At 41.4% G+C, this 26,365-nt stretch overlaps 1 protein-coding gene across 3 annotated transcripts in view; it reads right to left on the reverse strand.

The window, feature by feature from the left end:
* The window catches only part of saxo4 (stabilizer of axonemal microtubules 4), a 183,919-nt gene that overhangs the window by 135,311 nt on the left and 22,243 nt on the right, over positions 1–26,365 (reverse strand). The window contains exon 1 of one of the 3 annotated variants that reach the window (XM_072592194.1): positions 10,871–10,991. The exons of the other annotated variants lie outside the window; for them this stretch is intronic. The gene's annotated coding sequence lies outside the window, so the exon portion shown is untranslated. Of the gene's footprint in view, positions 1–10,870; positions 10,992–26,365 lie in introns of those variants that run through there. 3 annotated transcript variants of the gene reach the window in all.

Below are 26,365 nucleotides of genomic sequence, written 5' to 3' on the forward strand. Positions count from 1 at the left end.
CTCCTAGTTCTTGTCAAATCTAAGTCACACCACACTCTTCCACCTCCCTACACCTGCACAGCAATTTCCCATACAATTGCAGAAGGTGTAACACCTATCTGTTGACTTCCTCCCTCCTCATCATCCAAGGCCCCAGCCATACCTTGCAGGTGAAGCAATCCAGTCTACGGTATTCACTTTGGTCACAGTATGGTCTCCTCTGTATTTCAGACACGAAATGCAGACAGGGTGACTGCTTTGCAGAACACCTATGTTCTGTCCACCCAGAGCTTGCAGTCACCTGCCACTTCAACACATCATTAGCTGCTATCAGTTCTGATAACTCTTCATTCTTCTCGCAGATTCTGTCAGTTTTGGTGGAAATTTCTGTTTTTGCAATGAGTACAACTCTGATGTTCTTTTATCCATCCACATTTCTTGCCTTTCTTTAATAAACTCATCAAGGAGTTACAACAATACTGAAATTTGGAATGAAATTTGAACAAATCCATTCATGCAATGCTACTGCAAAATAGTGAAATTGACGTTTCGGGCATAAGCCCTTCTCCTGTTCCTTTGATGCAGAAGGGCTTATGCCTGAAACGTCGATTCTCCTGCTCCTTTGATGCAGAAGGGCTTATGCCTGAAACGTTGATTCTCCTGTTCCTTTGATGCAGAAGGGCTTATGCCTGAAACATCGATTCTCCTGTTCCTTTGATGCAGAAGGGCTTATGCCTGAAACGTCGATTCTCCTGCTCCTTTGATGCAAAAGGGCTTATGCCCGAAACATTGATTCTCCTGTTCCTTTGATGCAGAAGGGTTTATGCCCGAAACATCAATTCTCCTGCTCCTTTGATGCTGCCTGACCTGCTGCGTTGTTCCAGCAACACATTGTTAAGCTCTGATCTCCAGCATCTGCAGTCCTCACTTTCTCCTACTGAAAAATAGTGTCGCGTCTCAGACACAGGAAATTTAAAATAGCCCTTTTTGGTTCTCTGGACATTATCCCACCATGCGACCTAAATAAGTCACTTTTAGTTTAATAAATTCACTTATGGCAAACATGACCAAATTGGCTCTTTATAACCAATCACACAGTCCAGTTAAGTGTTGTAAATGTTCTTCCCAGATTTAGCTGAATACAACCAAATCATTTATGTATATTGCACAGTTGCATAATCCTTCAATGACCTTGTCGGTTAATGGTTGCAAAGTTGCTGGTGCATTTTTCATTTCAAGTATCATAACTTTATATGAATAAAGTCCATCTAGTTTTGCAAAAGCTGATATTTTTGGCTGTATCAATGGAACTTACTAATTTTCTATCAATGTCAATTTTTGAAACAAACTATGCATGTCCAATCTTCTCAAATACAATCATCCTCTGATGATGGACTTAGATATGAATCTGTCTTTGTTATCACCCTGATATTGTGACAAACAATACATAATCATTATTCATCTGGTTTTGGTATCATCAGTTGGTGAGCTTTAGTTATTATGACTCTGTTCAATAATGTCATTGTCTATCATAAACTTGATTCTTTCCCTCACTTGAGCTAAATTATCTTGGATGAGTCCGTATGGATGTTATTTTCTAGATAATACATCATACACATTTACATCATGTATTGTGTTGTGATGCCAACTGAAGTTAGCACTGTCCAGACAGAAACCAGAAAGAAATATGACTTAATAGATTGTACTCTTTTGCAATTAAAGTGGTAGTCTTTCACTGAAACATGAAAATACGAGGCTGTAGATTTCATTGTAACAATAAATAAGTTTATTACACAAAAAAAACTAAGTTATCTAAATATAACAGGTTGAAATATTTACAAAACAAAGGCCCATCTATCCCACACGCCATCAGTTTATAGTTACTTAAATGCAAAATATCTTTTCCCTGCCCAATTAGTAGGTTTGACTCCGCTGTTTTTCCCCTCATTTCTTGTCATATGTGCTGTGAAATATTTTCCTCAAATCCACACACCGCTGAGATCTTCAGGTTTTCTCAATTTTGAATAATTAATGCAGATTTCTAACCAAACTGTACTTGTCTGCATGTTTTTCACAAACTTACACTGAGGTAACTTATTTGCTTTTGCAAACTAACGTAAAATTTCAACCCTATATTCCAGCAATATCACAGTGAAATACAACTTCATTTCTTACTCAACTGATCATGTTGCAAGTGTTACCTCCTGGTGAATTTCTGCACATTCACCAGATGTGTTTCATTTTATTACTGTCTCTCCAAGATGCAGAGACAAAATCTAATTCTGCGGATAAGGAATTGTTCTCTCTGAACTGGACATGTATGTGCCCCTCTCCATTTATCTCCCCATGGGGTTACTCTTAAATTAGTAAATGTTTTTATTATATAGGTCATTGGTAAAAGTAAATCTTGAATACAGTGTGCAGTTTGGTCTCCTTATTCAAGCAAAGATGTAAATGTATTGAAAACATTTCAGAGGAGGTCTATGAGACTGAAACCTGGAATAGGAAAGATTGGACAGACTGTGCTTGTTTCCATTAGAGTTTAGAAGAATGAGGGATTATTTGATTGAAGTACACAAGACCCCGAATGGTAAATTTGGAAAGGATGTTTCCCTTTTCTGGGTGAGTCCAGAACGAGGGGGATACTGGTTATAATCTCGGAGTCACCCTTTTAGAGTAACAACGAGAAATATGTCTTCCCTCAGCAGGCAGTGTAACATTTGAAACTCTTTGCCTCAGATGACTATGGAGGTTGTGAAAGCAGAAGTAGATAGATTTTTTTGGGGGGTGCATGGAAATGTGGTAATCAGAGTACAAGATCTGGCTTGGTCTTATTGAATGGAAGAGCTGGGATGAAAGGCCGAGAGGCCTACTTCAGTTTCTTATTCGCTTCAGCAATTATCTCACTGGGTAACTTGCTTGGGCAGTTCGTTTAAGACACGCGGTTACTTGGGAATGCGGTTTTGACATGATGCAAAAATTTTCTCACCCTCAAGAAAATTACTTGCACAGAATTAAAATCAATAACCCATTTACCTCTGCTTAGAGCCCAAGTTTCCAAATAATAACAGCAATAAATTATGAACCTTTATCACAATTTTTAAATTACCATAAGACAGCTGATGCCTTTAGAGGGGATATGTGTTCCCTCCCCTCTTCCTTTGGACACCATCTTGCTTTTATGGAGTTCTCAGAGGGAAGCTGCACTCTACGTTTCTGGGAATTAGGCTCGGAAGAGCTGGTAAGAAATATAGAGGAGCGTCAGGGCTTGGAAAAGTTCAAACTAACAACGAGGGCCACTCGACACAAGATCCAGGCCATTGGAACTCATTGTAACACACCATCTGAGGAATTAACAATCTTTGCTGCTGCTCTTCTGTCCTCTAGTGGACGTTGCAAATGTGTGCATTTGAATTTATAAACACAAAACATCACACAGTAATTGGCAATGATGTTAGTTCTGTAGGAATGATAATTAAGTCTACCATTCTGACGATCAAAGAATTATTTTCAAAGAAAATAATGTACTTACCTCCTTTTATTTCTGAAGGAGGTTGCTAGTGGAGTAATATGCATATTTAGTTTTATTTATTTATAAATAAATAAAAAGGTGCATCAGCAATTATCATATTATCCTAGTATAGTAATAGTATGATGTAAAATGTCTACTGCTACCTTCAACTGTACACCAATCAGTTGAATTGGCATTTCAATGCAAGCTGAATTTAACAAGTTGTCAAGTTTCAACTTGACATTAAATGCATTAAATAACAGACAGCTGAGCTGAAATTGATGCTTTATTCAAATGCAAAGGAGTCAGTCAACTCGAAAGGAAAAAGAAGAAACAACCCTCATCCCCTATTTTTAACTTTACAACTTGATTTGAGCATTCACATGTTGGAGATTCAAACATCAGCTGCAATTACCAAGCTTGGAGACAAAGTATCTATGTATTGATATTGCATCTTTATAATTTTCTCAAGATTCATAGATAACAAACTTGGCTTAAATAGTTAACCGTATCTGAACAAAACACTGTTTGCCACTCTGCCTTGCTATAAAAGAGCAACTGAAATTACTCAAACTAGAGAAAAGGTCAGAAACACTTAACTGAAGCAACATTGTAGGTTCTACAAAATAGGGCATTCCTTATTGCAGCTGAGAATGATCTTAACCATAAAATCATGAAATCACAAAAAAACAGAAGTAGAAGTTGGATATTCAACATCTCCAGCCTACTCTGCCATTCAATAAAACTGTGATAGATCTAACTGTGACTCCAACTCCACTTCCCTGTCCACAGTTTTAATAAGGTCATCTGTCATTCTACTAAATACCCATAATTATAGGCCCAGCCTGTTCCCCATAAGGACATCTTTGTCCTAGCGATCGACCTTCCATGAACACTTCCAATGGAAGCATATCCCTCCTCAAATAAAGAGATCAAATATTGTACACAGTATTCTGAAATAAAAACAACAAAGGATGGGATTACTCAACAGGTCACATGCCATAAGAGGTAACACAAGTAAAGATCACTCTGCTAATCTGAAATGTTAAATCTGTTTCTCTTTGTTTTTAACTTCAGATTTGGAGCAAAGACAGTATTTTCATTTTGTGTTGAAAAACGCTCTAGGTGGTCTCACTAACAACATATATGCTGATAACAAGACTACCCTAGTATTAAAGTATTTATGATGACACCCAGATCTGTCTGCATTGCGATATTCTGTAGTGTCTCTCCATTTTAATAATACATGATGCTTCTATTCTTGCCACCAACAAGGACCCCCACATAGCTTTACAGATAATCCGTTGTCTGACAAACGTTTGCTCACTCACTCAACTTTGCAGGCATTCCTTTGCAGACTCTGGGCAGTATTGAGTGGAGGACATGAAAGTTTCACTCTCAAATTGAAAATGGGCTACTATCACAATGCCACCTCCTTTTAGGAAGCGCTACCTTATTCAGTGCCAATTAGTCACGTAACTTTACAACAGCAGGCATTCTCCCAGTGGAAGTACCCAAGGGCAGAGAGAATATACACTGAGAGCTGCCAACTAACCAAAGGTCAGAAGCTCTACAATTACCAGAGTATGGATTTTATAATGGCCAGTCAGTCAGTATGTCAGACCCAACTTAATGCCTATTGTAGAGACTCTGAAAGAATTGTCAGAAATTAAATATTCTTCTGGGCAGTTTCTTTAAGCGTAGAATTCTCTGCAGATCTCCATAAAAATCAAAGATTTTGAGTGGTTCCAATGAAGTTAAGTTAAATATTTAGTCAAGAAAAGTTAGGCAATCAAAAGCATAGTCTAACTCCCATGTAACTATTTAACAGATGCCATGCTCAACTCACACACTCCAACTCCATCAATCCCAGAACTTTTACACACCTAGACATGATGTGACACCACTAAGGATCCAATCCAACACTACCCCACCCTTACCCAGCCAATCACCAGAGCTCACAGGGTCACTGCATCCAGAACCTCCTCTCAAAAATACGGAGCCCTCTTCACTCTTATCAAAAAGAGAGGTCAAAGAGATAAGCTGCATGAGATTGACACTCCCTGGAAAATCGGGCCCAGGGTAAAATAGCCCAAGTCTGCGCGGTTCTGAGCATCTGATCCCTTGCGGCACTGGAATCTGGGAGCAATCAGCTGGGTGAAACTAGCAATCAGAATTTGAAACCTCCTGCTGATGTGTGCACATTAGGATTTTATTAGGGTCCCAAGGCACACCAATGACAGTAGTGGAGTTGGAGGCTTCTGTTCATAGCAGATTTTAGCTATTATTTGTTCATGCTGGGTATACTGGATAAACTTGCATCCTCCGCACCAGCCCATAAAATTATAGTTAAATAAATCTGTATACTCAATGCTGGATAAATAAACATGCTGAACATAGAAAAATTTTGTGTCAAATGTGAATTTGTTTATGAGCTTTCAAAGAAAGCTGAAAAAAATCATAATTACCCCATTTGGTGTTTTTTTTTTCCTTTTCAATCACTGGATGGTGGAGAGTGAAAGATAAATTTGAAATTTTTTTCATTCATTCATGGGATATGGCCATCACTAGCTTGACCAGCATTAGTTGCCCAATCCCATTTCCCCTTCAAAGGTGTTGTGAGCCACCATATTGAACTGCTGTAGTCCATTTGGTATAGATAGATCTACAAAGCCATCAGGGAGGGAGGATGGTTATAAAAGGTCGAGGCATTCTCTCTCACTATCCAGATAATTGCTAACAATCCTCAAATTCCGACGTCTTCCACAAGGTACTCAGGCAACACTGGAATCAGAGAAAAACCCATCTTTAGCGCTTGCCCACAGTGACACTCGTATTACCTGTGTCTGTTGTGACAATGTTACATTTCTGTAATCTACTGGCTAGTTGATGGACTTCCTTCAGCTGACAAAGTAAAAGCTTGGATTCAGCTTTTTGGTCACCTTTACTGATACAAACACTTTATTTCCTTAGTTTTATGCAATTCAAATTTCAAACTGCCATGAGGTTTGAACACATGTCCACAGGATTTTTAATACAGTAACATAACCATCTCAGACTCAGCTAATAGTTGAAATTCTCCTGCTCCTCAGAGGTTGCCTGACCTGTTGCGCTTTTACTAGCGCCACACTTTTCGACCCTGACTCTCCAGCATCTGTATTCCTCAAGCTCTCTTAGACTCAGCTAATATTTAGGCTTAGAGACAAAAAAACTGCAGATGCTAGAATCCAAAGTAGACAGAAAGGGAGCTGGAAGAACCAGAGTGGTTGGGGGGGGCTGCGGTGTGCTTATCGTGGCAATCGCACAGGGCACAGCGCGTGTGTCCCAGCCCCAGGCCCCAGCCCAGGGTCCAGCCATGGCACCAGGTGAGCCCCAGATCCCAGCCCTGGGGTCCAGCCGCGGCACCAGATGAGCCCCAGGCCCCAGGCCCCAGAGTCCAGCCGTGGCGCCAGCCAACCCACCCCAAGTTTCAGTTTATTTGTTCACAGTCACCCCTGGAATGCAGTTTTAAAAGAAACAGGAAGGGATCGGGAATGGGAAGGAAAGGGAAGGGAGATCAAGCATTGAGAGGGTTTGAACTGAGCGGTGGGTTGGTTATACCCTATTGCGAGACATTGAGCTAGAGAGACAAAATGGGTCAAGCTAAGATCTAGAGGAGGAGTTTCAGAGGGAAAGCTAGGTGAATCAGAGAGGGTAAAGTGAGGAGATCAGTAAACTGGAAACAGGAGAGTTGGCTGGAGCTTGAAGCACTGAATGATGACAGGTACCAGCTGAGTGGAGCAGCAGATAATTCAGCTAGGCAGAAGTGGGTATTGCAGATGCTGGAGATTAGAGACAAGATTACTGGAGCAGCAGATAATTCAGGAAGGCAGAATCAACATTTAAAAGGCATTTGGTATATGAATAGGAAGGGTTTGGAGGGATATGGGACAGGTGCTGACAGGTGGGACTAGATTGGGTTGGAATATCTGGTCGACATGGATGGGTTGGACCGAAGTGTCTGTTTCCACATTGTACATTTCTATGACTCTATAACTCAGCAAGCTAGGTAACATCAGGAGGTGCAGAAGTCGACATTTCGGATGTAACCCTTCTTCAGGTATTCAGATTTGGACTGATAAATGGCAAGAAACATTTGTTCCACACAAGTGGCAAACAATGACCATCTTCATGAAGCAGAATCTAACCAACTCCCCTTGACATTCAATGGCATTACCAGCACTGAATTCCCCCCAACATTCTGGGGGTTGCTGTTGACTAGAAACTGAATTCATTCAAACAGGTAAGTATTGTAGGCACAAGACCAAATCAAAGATTGGGAATTCTGTGGTGAGTAAGTCACCTTCAGAAAGGCAGAAATCTGGAGTGTGGTCCAATAATTGCCACAATTGCGACAACAATTGAGAATCACCATAGCACCAAAGGAAGCCTACCTGACCAGCACCCTATTCACCATCTTTAAAATTTGTTAGGGCTAGGCTGGAATGTGGAGTAGTCATCCATGATCTTTTTGAATGGCACAACAGACTCAAGAGTCTGAGTGACCTACTCCTGCTCCAAACTCATATGTTTGTATGTATATTGATATGACATGGAGACAGACAGTCAAACCAAGTCAGCCTTCCCACCACTATATTTGTAAAACAGTAAAATTAAACAATCAAAGCCCCAGAATAATTCCTTTGATGGTACCCAACTGGACTTCTGAACAAAGAATCCCAGACTTTGAGAATAATTAATTCCACACACTCAAGCAAAAGACTTCACAATTTATTAAATACACAATAACCTTAGCAGAGGAAAAAATAAACAACAAGATTAATGTTTATGCTTTAAACATGAAACATTTGCTTTCAGCCCCCATTCACACAAAAGGACAAACAGACAAATACACAGTTAAGGAGTAAATAAAAGAAAATCATAAAACTAGCCAGATTACTTAAATGGTGTCTGCAATTTTTTTTCACGGGCATAAATATGAACTCCTTGATTGGTTTTCTGAAATGTTGATCAGGGTTACCTTCTCAGATCAACCAAGCAAAGATAGAAATTCTTCTAATTCAGCCTTCTACTCAGTTGGTGGAGCAGATTAGGCAGAAAGCTTTCACACCTTTACGCTGTGTTGTCAGCAGCCAAGTTCATCTCCTCAGAAAATATGTTTCAAAACGACAACTTCAAATCTGGTTCCACCCTGATAGACTGCTTGTCTCTTCTTGAGGCTTCAGTTAACAACAGCCATCTTCTTGAGCACATGGCTGTTTCCAGACTTACCAGAACCAATTCGAAGGTACTGACATGCTTAATAGTCGAGAGCTTCTACCTGTTTAAACACAATGGTCTTACCAGGGTCACTGTATCAATTAAGACAGTTTTAATCAAAAGTCAGCCTGCAATTAGCTTCCAACCTCACAAGCAAATAAAGCTTGTTTAATCTGTTATTTTCCTTTAACCACAAGCTATTCCAAATACCACAAGTCACTTCCAGCTCTCTATTCCAAGTTCACAATTCCAAACCAAATTTTTTTAAATAATAAAAATAAATAACAATGAAAACTAAGTGAGGATTCTAATAATATTAAATAGTCACTTTCTACATCACTGATGCACAGTCACAGCCCTCCACAAGGAGCAGTTTAGAACTTACCAAGGCTCCTTTGATCACATCTTCCAAATTCATGCCTTCAGCAGTAAGGAGGACAACGATAGAAGGCACTTGGAATTATTACCTTCCGCAAGTTTCCCTCCGAGTCACCCTGACTCAGACCTATAAAGTCATTCCTTCATCGACACTGAGTTAAAAACATGAAACTCTCTTCCTAGAAGTAAGCGGCCTGGTGACTCAGTGGTCAGCACTGCTGCCTCACATCACCAGGGACTTGAGTTTGATTCCACCTTGGGCAACTGTCTGTGTGGAGTTTGCAAATTCCTCCTAAGTCTGCACGAATTTTCTCCACATGCTCTGGTTACATCCCACAGTCCAAAGATGTACAGGTTAAATGGATTGGCCATGGAAAATTATCCAGGGGTGTGCAGGCCCGGTGGGTTAGGCATGGGAAATGAGGGTTACAGGGACAGTGTGGTTCTGAATGATGTGATCTTTGTACGGTCAAGGTAGACTTAATAGGACAAGTGGCCTGCTTCCACAATGTAGGGATTCTATGATTCTGGAAGTGCAGTTGGAATGCCTATATCCCTTGGACTACAATGGTTCAAGGCTGTAATGTAGTAAAACTTCTGAAGGTCAATTTGTGATGGGCAGTTAAGAAAATTGGTCTTGACAGTGATGCACACATCCTATAAACAAGTCAAAAAAACTTTGCGACTGACGATCAAGAATTCTGCATCAAGTAGGCTGCAGTAAGAGATTGGGTGGTATAGATAATGCAGATTGCAAATAAGAAACATAGAGGGTCAATGATGGAATCTTGGGCACTTTGAGATTATTGTTTAGGGTGGGAAGCAAAGGTGATGGGGTGGGGTGCTGACATAATTGAAGCAGTCTGGTGTGGAATATCAAATGGTATGGGAAACTGACACATCTGAAATGTGCCATCCTGCACACTGAATTCACTCATTTGACGTGCATGCCTCTTGTTATAGAAGCAATGTTGTGCAAAAAAAAAAGGCTGTTTGTATGTCCGGCAATTAAATAAATATTCAGGGTTGATGTATAATCTATGTTAGAATAAAGTTGACAGTATGATAATCAGAAAATTTAAAATTAAAAAGTTCGAATTTTCGATTGCCAAAATCACTCTGGTGTTAGGTCTCCCCCCCCCCCCCCCCCGCCCTCATGTCTGTAAGGATGTGTGAAAAGAAACCTAGGGGGTGTCTCGACGATTGAAAGCTCGAAGTGAGAACTCGACACAAAACCATCCCATTGATGCCTCTCAGAAGATTTATTATAAACTTTTGGAAGTTTAATATATACCATCAATGCCTGTTTTGGCCATGATACAAAATAAGGAATCAGGTCCCGGGAACTCGGAACTAGCGGAGAGTTACTACAAGTTTTGAAATCCCCTGGAGCTGCCCTGGCTTTCCTCAGCCAACCCACCACCAACTCTCCACTTTGTTACCTGCTGTCAGCTCGGTTCCTTCTCTTACAGCCTCTCTCTCTGTCTGTCTGTCTCTGCCGAAGAGCGAGTGTCTACTTGTAACCTAGCAACCGTTACCTCGGCAATAGAGACAGAAGTAACGTGTTAAAAAGTTGCACACAACATTATGAAACAAACTTCAAACATGATCCGACCAAGGGGGGGGAAAACTTTTCCTCTGATCTTCGATTAAAAAGCACAAGTTCTACCCACTGTAACATTTACTTACCAGTGTACAAGGCGTGAAGGGTTATACTCGGGAACAAGTTGGATCTAAACTTACCTCGATTTTTGTTTTCATTTTAAACACGCAAACCTTCAGAATCCACCTCCCCCTTTCATACATTCTTTACATCTTTTGAAGGCACATTCTTCCAGATTACGTGATAGGGTGTGCTGCTGGAGTGTCAGGTGTCATTTTAAACAATTCTTACGTTTGAACCAATTGCGTGAACAGACCACACATAACTGGAGACTGTTTGCAAGATAAATAAATTGTAGGAAAATGCTACTGCTGGATAGGTCAGGATATATTTTGGAAATTATCGGGAACATATGTTAGAAATGGGGTAAAGTGTTGTTTTTGCAGATATAGAAAAAGCATACAGAAAAGGGGTACAGCAAGAGAACTATTAACCCTGCGGGTATTTAGGGACTTTTCAGTGTATAATTGTGATTAATTAAATACTAACTTTGGTGTGTAATTACTATAGCAAAAAGTTCTTTTTGTAAAATTATGCTTTCAGCAAAAAGCTGAGATAACCAAAATGTTTGAGCTATACAAAATGATACAAGTTAATGAAATGTCCGAGGTTGGAATGTACCAGCAGAATTGATACAAAATGTTAAACCAGATCTAGATGTACTGTCGACAAAATAAATGTATGTGTCAGCACTTACAGAAAGAAAGGTTGCCAACCTGGGCATGGGGGAAGTAATAAGGGTGGAGCACAGCTGGGCAGGGGTCTGGCACCGTAAGAGAGATTGGGTAATTAGGAATCTGGAGAGATGACCTCACTCAGCTCAAAGGGTATAACTGTACACTAACCGAAATTCTAATTTGCTCATTTGCTTATGCAATTGAAGCCCTTACTTGCAAGTTTGTAATAAATTATCTTTTTTCCAGTTTTGGTGGTCTCGTCTAAATTTTATTGAATTTTGTTTCTAACACATATAACTATCCACAAGCATTTAAAGTTGACCATATCTTTACAATGAGTCAGTGTGCCGGCCATCAAGCTCCACTCCGGCTTTTCAGTCTGCCGGTTTTTCCGCTCTGCACCTGGTCTTCCAGTCCACTGGCTGTTGTGCTCTGCTCTGGGTTTAAGGAATTACTATTTATTTTCTTTATTCATTTAGAGATCAATTGGGCTTCTGCTAATGATATGATATGAATTTTGACAGGCATGAATTTCAGCCCCTCAAAAATAATATACATGTAATAGTCAACCCCATAAATTTAACCTTAAAAAGTAGTTTAAAAAATGACTTTTACTCAAGTATATACGGTATTACATTATACACAAACATTATATTCCTCAGTTATCTAAATGTTCGACCTAATGGGTTACAAGGGTACCACAGCTTCCAGCATCATGTCATGCTGCAAGTAGTCCAAGGAAAGATGGTGTTTGAGATTTTTGTACCTATGGGTCACATGTTGTGACACAATAATGATATCATGAACATGTCTCTTAAAGGTAAACTGATGTAGTGTGTTGCTTCAAGGTATACTGTGTCTTTGAAAGGTGTACTGATGTACTGATCATGTGATGTAACAAACAACTCTAAACTGAGGTCTTCTAAAATGTAGAAGTCGTCTCTTTAAATTTGCTTCCAGGAGAACAGCTTAAGTAAGTGGCTGCAATATTGAACTGACTACAACAAGGCCAGTCAAGGATCAATTAATTGCATGCTTCTTTGTTTCAACTTTCATGAACTGCAAACTCATTGTAAGACTAGTTTCTTTCTCTGCCAACTGAATGTGTTGGTGTGATGTTTGTGCATGTGTATGTATATGCGCATGCAACCACTGTGTATAACCAAATGAATGGTATTGCATTCCTTAGCTTGGGAATAAATACATTCAGAAAATGTATCGTCTTCTTTGTTTAACAGAGGAAAATCCATCTGAGTAACGTTTTAATAGCCTTAAAACATAAATAGTGGTACAGTTACTGCCAAGGAACATTGTCTCTTAATTTAAAAGCAAAATCCTTTACAGTCAAACAGGGAGTGGTAGAATTAAAGGAATTCATTTCATCCCTGCTTTTTAGTATATATATATATATATATATTTATGTTTTGGATGTAGGTTTGTTCGCTGAGCTGAAAGGTTCATTTCCAGATATTTTGTTACCTTACTCAGTAACATCTTCAGTGGACATCATGCAAAGCAATGCTGATAATTCCTGCTTTCTATTTATATGTTTGGGTTTCTTTGGGTTGGTGATGTCATTTTCTATGGTGATGTTATTTCCTGTGGTGAAGTCACTTCCTGTTTCTTTTCTCAGGGGGTGGTGAATGGGGTCTAACTCAATGTGTTTGTTGATAGAGTTCCAGTTGGAATGCCATGCTTCTAGGAATCCTCGTGTGTTTCTTTGTTTGGCTTGTCCTAGGATGGATGTATTGTCCTAGTCGAAGTGGTGTCCTTCCTCATCTGTACATGAGGATATAATGAGAGAGGGTCATGTGTTTTTGTGGCTAGTTGGTGTTCATGTATCCTGGTGGCTAGTTTTCTGCCTGTTTGTCCAATGTAGTATTTGTTACAGTCCTGGAGCACGAGGGGGTTGAACAGTTCATCCACTTTACCAACACCTTCCACCCCGACCTCAAATTTACCTGGACCGTATCAGACTCCTCCCTCCCCTTCCTAGACCTCTCCATTTCTATCTCGGGCAACTGAATCAACACAGACATTTACTATAAACCGACCAACTCCCACAGCTACATAGACTACACTTCCTCCCACCCTGCCCCCTGTAAAAATGCCATCCCATAATCCCAATTCCTTCGTCTCCACCGCATCTGCTCCCAGGAGGACTAGTTCCAATATCAAAAAACCCAGATGGCCTCCTTCTTCAAAGACCGCAATTTCCCCCAAACGTGATTGACGATGCTCTCCACCGCATCTCCTCCACTTCCCGCTCCTCTGCCCTTGAGCCCCGCACCTCCAATCGCCACCAGGACAGAACCCCAGGTCCTCACCTACCACCCCACCAACCTCCATATACATCATATCATCCGTCGTCATTTCCGCCACCTCCAAACGGACCCCACCACCAGAGATATATTTCCCTCCCTATCAGCATTCCAAAAAGACCACTCCCTCCGTGACTCCCTCGTCAGGTCCACACCCCCCACCAACCCAACCTCCACTCCCAGCACCTTCCCCTGCAACCGCAAGAAATGCAAAACTTGCGCCCACACCTCCCCCCCTTACTTCCCTCCAAGGCCCCAAGGGATCCTTCCATATCCACCACAAATTCACCTGAACCTCCACACACATTTACTGCATCCGCTGCACCCGATGTGGCCTCCTCTATATTGGGGAGACAGGCCACCTACTTGCGGAACATTTCAGAGAATACCTCTGGGACACCCAGACCAACCAACCCAACCACCCCGTGGCTCAACACTTCAACTCCCCCTCCCACTCCACCAAGGACAAGCAGGTCCTTGGACTCCTCCATTGCCAGACCATAGTAACACAACGGCTGGAGAAAGACCGCCTCATCTTCCACTTAGGAACCCTCCAACCACAAGGGATGAACTCAGGTTTCTTCATTTCCCCTCCCCCCACCTTGTCTCAATCCCAACCCTCGAACTCAGCACCACCTTCCTAACCTGCAATCTTCTTCCTGACCTCTCCGCCCCCACCCCCATTTCGGCCTATCATCCTCACCTTAACCTCCTTCCACCTATCGCATTTCCAACGCCGCTCCCCCAAGTCCCTCCTCCCTACCTTTTATCTTAGCCTGTTTGGCACAATCTCCTCATTCTTGAAGAAGGGCTCATGCCCGAAACATCGATTCTCCTGCTCCTTGGTTGCTGCCTGACCTGCTGCGCTTTTCCAGCAACACATTTTCAGCTCTGATCTCCAGCATCTGCAGTCCTCACTTTTTCCACTGGTTGCAGAGAACAGTAGAACATAGAAGCATCACTTCCTGCAAGCTCCCCCCAACCACACACTATCCTGACTGGGAACATTTTTGCCACTCCTGCACTGTTGTTGGTTCAACTCATGGAATTCATTTCCCAACAGCAATGTGAGTTCACTAGATGGGTTACAATGGATTAAGAAGGTGACTACCTTCTACTACGTTCTCAAAGGCAATTAAGGATGGTCAACAAATGATGGCCTTACCAGCCATGGCCACATCACATGAAAGAAAAAAAAAGTTGACAGCTTTTGCTGAATTGAAAACCTAAAGGTAATTCATTTATAGAAGCAACTAGTGAGCAAAAGGACAAACTCATGTGAAAGTACATATTCAAATTGGAAATAGCAACTACACAGCATTAGTTTTCCAGAGTTTGGCAAACCCAATTTTGGTTATCCAGTTCAAAATGATCCTTAATCCAAGTCAATCAGCCACAAACCAGCTCAATCACATATTACAGAGCTAGACAGCCATCATTCCAGACTGCTATTCCAATTCCAGCATATACTTATACAGCTACATCTCCTGCAATGCTTTTCCTAGTGATACAGATCTTTGCTATTCTCTAATAATGGGGATGTCTCTCTTTTCAGGACATTGTTTTACAGGCAAATTCCACTTTTGTTCAATAGGTTCTTGCTTATTTTGATCATTGAATTGTATAAATTTGTGCATTATTCTGTGATAAATATGAATGTGTGTTCTTTAAATGTTATATTAGCCAATTGCCTGTGGTTTCAGAAGGAGAGATGTTAGACAGTATGGAAAGTTAGACCATTTTGCAGAGACATAATTCAGTCATTGAAACATTGTAATAAATATAGGAAATAGAGCAGAAATAGACTATTTAGCCCATAAAGCCGGCTCCGATTCAATATGATTATGGTTGAGCATCCAAATCACTACTTTGTTCCTACTTTCTCCCATCCCTTTGATCTCTTTAACCCTAAGAATTATATTTAACTCCTTCTTGAAAATGTTCAGTGTTTTGGCCCCAACCAGTTTCTGTACCAGACAACTTCACAGGCTTACCGCTCTGTGGGTGACAGTTATCCCCATTCCAATCCTAACTGACCTACTCTGCATCCTTAAACTGGACTGTTCAATCATCAGAACATTTTTCCTGCATTTACCTTGTTTAGTCCTGTTGGGGTTTTATAGAATTTACTGAGATACCCCCAACTCCCCATTTTTCTAAATAACAGTGAATATAGTCCTAGGATGACACAGTGACGCAGTGGTTAGCACTGCTGCCTCACAGCACCAGGGATCTGTGTACAGTCACTCTCAGGTGACTGACTGTGTGGAATTTGCATATTCTTCTCCTGGGTATCCTCCCACAGTCCAAAGATGTGCAGGTTAGGTGGATTGGCCATGCTAAATTGCCTATAGTGCAGGCTAGGTGGATTAGTCATGGGAAATACAGGGTTACAGGACTGGGGTGGGATGGTCTGTGTGACTTGATGGGCTGAATGGCCTGCTTCCATGGGGAATTCTATGATTCTAACCAATCCAGTAAATGTTTAGCACCACGATAGGTCCATCCTAATTCCATCACTGAAAATACACACACACCTGTAGAAAACTCAAAACCACATCAACATTTATTGTACTGTCCCTTGTACAACTTTCTCAAACTTGTTTCCGTGAAATGAACAGCCTTAATGCTTTTTATTGATCCTTTATTAATAATGCATCATGGAACTCTGACCCATTGTGAGTAGTACAAATCACTAAATGCTGTTATGGAAAATATTTTTCTCCACTAGGAGTCGTTGATTGCTGTGTTTGTTGCTGCCAGCAAAGAAATGTCTCACAAGAAGAGCACTTTGTCTGGAACTATTGCTTCCTTCAGCTTAGCATTGACAAAACAGAAGTTATTACATTTGGTTCCCAGCAGAAATGTTGTTCTTTTGTCCCTGATTCCATTGCCCTGTATGGTTTCTTATTCAGGCAAAAATAAACATACAGCCTTCACATCTGAGTTTAAAACTCCAAAACTTGGCTATTACTGCCTATTATCATGCACAGTGGAGGTTACACTACACAACATTGACAATGCTAAATTTGATTTTGTATGTTGACATTGTTTCTGATGAAGAATTCCTGAAGATCTTGGGTTCAGAGTCTACTAGGATTTGATCAGCATTTCATGGGTGAATAGAATGCGGACAGTGAGAGAATAGGAAATTGGTATAGTATTTCCCACATGGTCAGATTATCAATTAATAAAAAAGAGAACAACACTGCACCTAACAGGCAATGATGATTAATGGAACTCAAGTTTTGCAAGTGATGTGTCTTTTAATGTTGCTGGCAACCCACTTTTTTAATATGTAAACCTTTACTTAGTGGCAACTGTCTTGTCTGTTGAATCTGAACATAATGTTTTAACATGTCACTCCTGACATTTGAGCCATTAATCTCAGTTCCCACTTCAGTACAGTACTGAGTACACTGCACATACAGAGGTACTGTTGTTTGGATGAAACATTAAACTGTGCTCCCCTTGCACTCTTAGATGATTGAAAAAAATTCTTAGAATCACACAACCATAGAAAATTTAAAACACTGAAAGAGGCTTTACAGCCCACTGTGTCTGCTGGCTTCCCACCTACCCGCTCCACCCTCCTCGCCGACCTATCACCTTCACCCCCAACTTCATCTACCTATCACATTCTCAGCTACCTTCCCCCAAACCCCACCCCCTCCTATTTATCTCTCAGCTCCTTGGGCCACCCCCTCATTCCTGATGAAGAGCCAATGCTCGACACGTCGATTCTCCTGCTCCTCGGATGCTGCCTGATCGGCTGTGCTTTCCAGCACCACACTCTCGACTCTGATCTCCAGCATCTGCGGTGCTCACTTTCTCCCTGAATAAACCAGCTGCCTATTCCAATCACACTTTCCAACACTTGGTTCAGGGCCTTGCAGGTTACAACTTACTGATTCTTCCTCTGAGGCCGTGGTACTCTCATCCTCAACCTGGGTGCACTGCAGCCTTTTTAAAGATGACATAGACACTAGGGATGTCAGTCTTTCATTGGGTATCTGCTGATTCGCTCTGAGCACAGCACATGTTAAGATGGGCCAGAAGCAAACAGAAGAATCCACACCACAGGAGTGGAATAGATAGTTAATTGGGAAAGTTTGATAAGATATATGTGCAACTCATTATGCCTTGTGATGGAAATCCCTCCAGAAAATCTTGACACAACTCGGACTTTGCCAAATTAAAAAGATTCAACTCTGTATTTCCATTTTTTGTCCAGTTGCCTTTCTGATCACTATTCATCCCCAAAATACTGACATCAGGAAAGGCATGAAAAATGTGTTGCTGGAAAAGCGCAGCAGGACAGGCAGCATCCAAGGAGCAGGAGAATCGACGTTTCAGGCATAAGGCCTTCTGAAGAAGGGCTTATGCCAGAAACGTCGATTCTCCCGCTCCTTGGATGCTGCCTGACCTGCTGCGCTTTTCCAGCAACACATTTTTTAGCTCTGATCTCCAGCATCTGCAGTCCTCACTTTCTTCTTTTTCATCAGGAAAGGCATTGATGGGAAAGCTGTTGAAAATCCTAAGAGGCAGTTAGATCTTCTCTTATGGGTGATGACCATAACCTGGCACTTGTGAGACACGAATGTTGCTTGCCTCTTATCAGTTCAAGTCCAAATGTTGTTCAAGTCTGGCTGCATGCTGGCATAGAGCTTCATTGTTTGAAGATTTATGTTAAAAACTGATGATTGCAATCAGCAGTGACTGTCCTGGTATAGTTACGTTATGGTGGGGGTAATGTCAATGATGAGGCAGCTGAGGAGGGTTGGGTTTAGACCTGGCCCTAAAGAACTCCTGCAGTGAAATGCTTAGCCTCTAGCAAGCACAACCATCCTCTTAGACAGTCAACAGACTTCAATAGCTTTTGGAGTATTCTAAGTCTGGGAAGGCAATGGCTCAGTAGTATTATCACTGAGTTCTTAATACAAAGACAAAGGTAATGTTCTGGGAACCTGCATTTGATTTCTGCTATGGCAGAAATTGGAATTTGATTTCAATTAAAACCTGGAATTAAGAGTATAATTATATTCATGAAACCACTGTAGAGAAGAAAATTTGCCAACTTTACCTGGTTTGACCTAGATGTGACTCCAGACCTGTAACTATGTGGTTGACTCTTAAATGCCCTCAGGGCAATAAATGCTGGACCAGTCATCAATGCCCACATCATGTAAATGATAATTCTTAAAAAGGTCATTCTAAGGTGATGGAAGGTGTTACATAAAGGCACATACTCACTGTTTTTATTTCAAATTCTCTTCTGATTCCGAACTTGCAATTTTGCCACTTCACTTCTTGCTTTCACTCCCTACTTTTTTTGTAGAATATTATAGTCATGTGGAGTTTTTCATTAAGTATCTGCAGCACAAACTGAATTGCCTCTTTTTACTAGTGTAAAACCTCTTGCCCTCTATTGAATGCTGCATTGGAAGTCAGACATCGAATTTGTTAAAAACCTTCAAACAAATCCTTATTTGTTACTCTAGATGGCAGTCTCTTCTACAGATGTACTAACAATAGAATTTAGGATTGGTTTGTGCGCCCCACATTTCTTAGCCTGCAAGACAAATTTGATTCTCTAGTGTCTGGTTTAAGAGGGTTTGCTTGGGGCCAATGAGCCTTAAAAAATGAGTAATGCTTGGGAAGCTGCTTTTAGCTTCTTTTGATTCCATGTGTCTGAAAGCAGGGACAGCCACTTATGTGGCAAGAGTTACCAAAGCTGTTCATGGGTACTACCATCACTGCTGTAAAATGGTGACCCCTTCAGGTCTGCATGCCGTTGTGAGCCTTGAACACCATTAGTTGAGTATTGTACAAAGACAGGTATGTCTGATCTTTCTCAATGTACTTGCTGCCATTGGTAAGCATGGTCCCCATCGGTTGAGAAAGCTTTTACTGTTCTCTTTTGGAAGTCCTGTTGTACCAATATTCTGCAGGATTCTGGAAAACACCATCACCAGGGTTCTTGAAAACTCCATCATTTGGCATTTTAAGGCAAATTTTGCCGATAGGGTCACAGAGCCATTTTCTGTTACTTAAACTTGCGGGCCATTTAAATGTTTGCTTTCGCTATTTTTGTTGGTACTGTTTGTGACTTGCATAATATGCATACTTCATTAATTACGTATTCATATGTCAAGCTAATTGTAGTTTTCCATTTTCCCCATGCATTCTCATGTTGTTTGCTGGATAACTTCCCTAATAGAAAGGGATGGGTTGCAGACATCTCAGTGAGCATATCTGACTGCTGCTCTATAATAAGTGCTTTTGAGAAAGTTGAAAAGAAGTTGTTCAGACAAACCTGAGACATTTTTTACAGTAGAATTAAATTTAATGTTTTCTTCTTCTCTTTCATTAAGACAGACATCAGAGGCGGGTTCTTTATGCAGAGAGTGGTAAGGGTGTGGAATGCCCTACCTGCTAATGTAGTCAACTCAGCCACATTAGGGAGATTTAAACAATCCTTAGATAAGCACATGGACGATGATGGGATAGTGTAGGGGGATGAGCTGAGAATAGTTCACAGGTCGGCGCAACATCGAGGGCCGAAGGGCTTGTTCTGTGCTGTATTGTTCTATGTTCTATGTTCTAAGAGTATTCACAAAGCAAAATAAAGTAAAAGCGATAATAATTTTCACTAACTGAAAAATGCCTTGGCTGTTTTTTGCAAGGCTGAGTGTCATACAACAGCACAATTTTTAAAAATCTGAGGGTGAAAGCTTACTTGGAAATATTCTTACATGGGTTGGTAAGATTCTAAACAAGAAAATATCAAACCAATTTTTAGTTATCCCTGTTATCATGCCATGAATCCTGATTTCCTCAACAAATGCTTCACAACAGTCTCATCAAATCATTGGTTTCAGCTAACCAGTTAATGTATCATTCCAAATGTGATCCATTGCAATGTATTCAGGACATTTCCACTGAGCTCTTGTTGTGCATAAAAGATTCATTTCTCCCAACCATCTGTCACGAAGGACTTCAAAACCGAAAGAATAACTCAATAATATTCATGCCCAATATGAAATATGGAATAATGAACACCTGAGAGTGTTTGAGGTTGGAACTAATTAATAGATTGTGACAGGACTTGACCAGGTAAATGTTGAGAGGATGCTTTCCCTCTCATCCATCATGCCTTAGTCATTATATTCGAGACCTTGCTGGAGAAAGTTTTAAGCAAGTGAGAGAAAAATAATCCTTTCTTAGGCCATGTTCTAATTAGAATGTGAACTTGTCAGACATGTTCCAACTGTAAAGCTCCCCCACCAATAATTCTCTGATCGAGTTTGTGTTTATTGGTCATAATTAGATTTTTTTAGCCAAGCAGAGGTACACCTTCGTTCTTGTCAGTGGATTGTTTCTGGTCTTACAAAACAGTGTGTCATCCACCTCACTGGGAGAAGTATCACAGGCTATCGGGTAACATCTATGAATCATATCAGAGAAACTTAGTGAGTGCACATATTTTCCTGTCATCTGCAGCAGACTTTGGCAATATATTTGTTGCTGGGTTCAAACAATCTTTCAGCAGCAAAGAAGAGGGGAGCACAGAAGACTGATCCTGTGTACAGTGAGCAGGAGGTCAATTGATGAGAGTGGGGGGAGGGGTGAAGGATAGTCATTGAAGGAGGCTGACTGCATTTCCATCTTCCCACTTCAGTTCAAGTCAGCGGCAGACAACAACCTGAATTTTAACGCTTTATTTTCCATCTTGATCCATGTTTCTGGATGGATTTGAATTCTAGAACATACTAGAAGGGAATAGTGGAACCAATATGAGGAGAGAAAGAATAAAATATCAAATAGGAGCTGAGATCATAGATGTGAGAAACCTGGTGGCTCTATAATTGTACCTCCTTGACTTGATTTTGTATTGTTCGGTCACAAGAGCACTTTTTCTCAGAGTTGTTTCCTCCCTCTGCTGTCAAATTTGAAGGCCTTCTTTTCCTAACTGCTCAACTTCATGATCCTCCTGTTTTGGGAAATGGAGTTTGCCTGCACTCAGGGTGTGATGAACTGGCGATGGGATTCCAGGGTCTTGAGGCCCTGGTGGAAGAACAGTAAGTGCGAAGGCCAGAGGGAATGAAGAAAATCCCAAAGAAAACTGTATTCATTTCTTTTTGTGTGTTGGAATTCTGTTTCTTTTAAAAATTGGCAAACTTGTAGGAGTTGTAAAATGGCTGAGATTGATTACATGATTGCATTTTTGGAATTTCTGAATACCCTGCATTGTACAGACCTTCAGCAAAATTTAGCACAAAGGACTTGGAGATAAACTTTCCAGTCAGTTCTAGCACAAAGGTAAACATCAAGATCCTTAATGCGGAGATGGCCAGTTTCTTACAGTTATGTCATCTCTTTGCAATGGAGATTCTGATGGTAAGAAAAACCTACACTGTTACCTAAATGATCTTCCCATTAGCTGCCTTGGATAGTCCATCAGTACCTAAAATGCCTATCTTTGTCACATGACTGACATCTGATCTTGTGAAATTCCTTCAGTTCACCATTCTGGAGTCCATTGTTGTTTGATCTCCAGAGGGAAAGTAAGACTTCAGGCTGAGTTGATAGCCTGCCTTAGACTATCCACCTCTGTTTCCAGGTTGCTACCTAGGAAGAAGTCTACATTTTGGATTACTACTGGGCCTGGACCAACTGGGAAACTATTATTGGATATTGACTTCTGGGAAGTTGGAACTCACATGAATTGATTTTTTTATCCCACTCATTTCACCTGTTAATTTAAATTATTTGCTCATCTGTCCTACTGTCTCTAATTTCCTGAATGCTTTTGTGGGTTATGGAATAGCAGGGTAATGAATTCCCCTGTGTTACGAATGCTTTGTTAATAAAGTTGATTTGATTTTGCCTTGAAAGTTTTTCCTGTGGGTTTATTTCAAAAATTGGAATCTGAAACCAAGGTTTGAAGAACAACCTTTGACCTACTTCAGCACTGGATGGGAATAAAAAGGGAAAGGAGTTAGTCAAATAGTACTTCAATTTCTCAGTCTAAAGAGGGGTAAAGTAAATCATAATTTAAATTTATCCCCATCCCTCCTTTTTTTCCTGACATAAGTTAGATGTGCCCTGTTGGAGATTGTGGATCCAGGATCTAAGAACAAGAGTCACTGCTGGTTAAGTAGGAACATCAGGCAGGGCACAGATTTATTTTGTCAGTCTCCCTTAGTGCAGCCAGATCTAAACTCACCTGCCATATTCCCCTCGACAAAGACACCAAAGTCAGCCATCAAATCACACCAATGATCGGGTGGACCCCTCTCAAGGTCAAGATTTCTCCACATCCAACCCACCCCCTGGTTAATGATCGCTCATTAGTGACCCTATTTCCTGAGATCTTTGGATCAGATCATGCAGTACCTGGTCCAGTCGTTTGATTTGAAATTTTAACTGACTTGAATCCACTACACCCCTCTAGTGGTCGAGAAAAAAAGGTCTGTAATAATCAAAGTTCATGTTTAACTTCATGAGGACAAGAGTAAGTGTGTTAAAAGGAAAAATGAAGACAAGCAATCCAGTATATGTTAGTGCACAACTATGGTGTGTGCCACAGGCTAAAGAATAATTCTTCTCATGATGGAAAAACATTTCAGGCCATATCCAGGTCTGGCTCTTTAGTGAGCTATGTGCTGCCTTCAGTTAGACAACAGCAGGCCTCATCATTGGTGCTGTCTCCCTTCACTGCTAGTGTCCATGTTCATGAGATATTTTGAACTATTAACTGGGTGCTGAGTTGCCCCAAACCCAGTTAGGACATTTACATTTCAGAAAAGCACTGAAGGAATGACACAGTTCAGGCATGATGTTCCAACACAGAACTGATCCAGATTCTCAACCTTGATTTGAAAATTCAACACCAGATATCACAACATGTTATGGATCAATACAAAAGAAAGAATATTAGTGACTGAAGCCCCAAGTTTCGGTTTTACCAATAATGTATTGAGTTTTGTTTAATTGGAAACAATTACAAGGGCATATAACAACATGGATTCTGTCACATAGCACCAGTAACTTATCAGCAGAGGTTAGATTAACAACTAAATGTTAGAACTTTACCCCAGGGTACTGGATATCTGATCATACATAAAACAATGCTTATCCATGGGCAATTGCAATATAATAATATGGTTGCAAGACTTGGGTACATGTAAAATTCTGAATTGTGCAATTTAAGTTGATTATCCTATTGTAGGCATTTCAACACAGAGATAACAGCTTATTAATCAGAGAGTGTGATGTGGTAGTTAATATTGATTTTGGCACTCTAGTCTGTAAGTCCAAACATTGGAACCTGATTCCTGGACAAATTCTGGGTCCCATTTTCTTACTTGGACAGTATCACTCATGAAATATTCGTCTTAAAACAAAGTACTGTAATTGGGCTTCCAAAAGGTTTGTAGGGATGTGAAAAAAAAATTGGTGAAGGCAAATAAAGGTCTCTTTCAGTCTGAAAAAGGGAACAAAGAGGTGACAGACCAATTAAGTACATAATTTTGTTCTGGCTTTGCAACGGAGGACACAAATATTGTCAAAAAATCAGAGAACGTATGACCTAGTGAGAGGGAGAAAATGCACATGGTTTAGAGAGAGGGTGGCAATGCACATGGCCTAGTGAGAGGGAGGAAATGGACATGGCCTAGCGACAGGTTGGAAGTGCAAATGGCTTAGTGAGAGAAAGGAAATGCACATGTCCTAGTGAGAGGGAGGAAATGCACATGTCCTAGTGAGAGGGAGGAAATGCACATTTCTTAGTGAGAGGGAGGAAATGCACATTTCTTAGTGAGAGGGAGGAAGTGCACACGGCTTAGTGAGAGGGAGGAAATGCACATGTCCTAGTGAGAGGGAGGAAATGCACATTTCTTAGTGAGAGGGAGGAAATGCACATGTCCTAGTGAGAGGTAGAAAATGCACATGACTTAGTGAGAGGGAGGAAGTGCACACGGCTTAGTGAGAGGGAGGAAATGCACATGACTTAGTGAGAGGGAGGAAATGCACATTTCTTAGTGAGAGGGAGGAAATGCACATGGACAAGAAAGAGGGAGGAAAGGCACATGGCTTACTGAAAGGGAGGCAATGCACATGGCTTAGGGAGAGGGAGGAAATGCACATGGCTTAGTGAGAGGGAGGAAATGCACATGGCTTATTGAGAGGGAGGAAATGCACATGGCATAGTGAGAGGGAGGAAATGCACATGGCATAGTGAGAGGGAGGAAATGCACATGACTTAGTGAGAGGGAGGAAATGCACATGGCCTAGTGAGCAGGAGGAAATGCACATGGTTTAGTGAGAGGGAGGAAATGCACATGGCCTAGTGAGAGGGAGGGGATACACATGGCCTAGTGAGAGAGAGGGGATACACATGACTTAGTGAGAGGGAGGAAATGCACATGGCCTAGTGAGCAGGAGGAAATGCACATGGTTTAGTGAGAGGGAGGAAATGCACATGGCCTAGTGAGAGGGAGGGGATACACATGGCCTAGTGAGAGAGAGGGGATACACATGGCTTAGTGAGAGGGAGGAAATGCACATGGCCTAGAGGGAGGGAGGAAATGAACATGGCCTAGTGAGAGGGAGGAAATGCACATGGCCTAGTGAGAGAGAGGGGATACACATGGCCTAGTGAGAGGGAGGAAATGCACATGGCCTAGTGAGAGAGAGGGGATACACATGGCTTAGTGAGAGGGAGGAAATGCACATGGCCTAGTGAGAGAGAGGGGATACACATGGCCTAGTGAGAGAGAGGGGATACACATGGCTTAGTGAGAGGGAGGAAATGCACATGGCCTAGAGGGAGGGAGGAAATGAACATGGCCTAGTGAGAGAGAGGGGATACACATGGCTTAGTGAGAGGGAGGAAATGCACATGGCCTAGAGGGAGGGAGGAAATGAACATGGCATAGTAAGAGGGAGGGAATGCACATGGCCTAGTGAGAGGGAGGAAATGCACATGGCCTAGTGAGAGGGAGGAAATGCACATGGCTTAGTGAGAGGGAGGAAATGGACATGGCTTAGTGAGAGGGAGGGAATGCACATGGCCTAGTGAGAGGGAGGAAATGCACATGGCCTAGTGAGAGGGAGGAAATGGACATGGCTTAGTGAGAGGGAGGAAATGGACATGGCTTAGTGAGAGGGAGGAAATGCACATGGCCTAGTGAGAGGGAGGAAATGCACATGGCCTAGTGAGAGGGAGGAAATGGACATGGCTTAGTGAGAGGGAGGAAATGCACATGGCCTAGTGAGAGGGAGGAAATGCACATGGCCTAGTGAGAGGGAGGAAATGCACATGGCTTAGTGAGAGGGAGGAAATGCACATGGCCTAGTGAGAGGGAGGAAATGCACATGGCCTAGTGAGAGGGAGGAAATGGACATGGCTTAGTGAGAGGGAGGAAATGCACATGGCTTAGTGAGAGGGAGGAAATGCACATGGCCTAGTGAGAGGGAGGAAATGGACATGGCCTAGCGACAGGTTGGAAGTGCAAATGGCTTAGTGAGAGAAAGGAAATGCACATGTCCTAGTGAGAGGGAGGAAATGCAC

Source organism: Chiloscyllium punctatum, chromosome 22 (assembly GCF_047496795.1).
Source record: "Chiloscyllium punctatum isolate Juve2018m chromosome 22, sChiPun1.3, whole genome shotgun sequence".
In the NCBI taxonomy this organism is placed as follows: domain Eukaryota; kingdom Metazoa; phylum Chordata; class Chondrichthyes; order Orectolobiformes; family Hemiscylliidae; genus Chiloscyllium; species Chiloscyllium punctatum.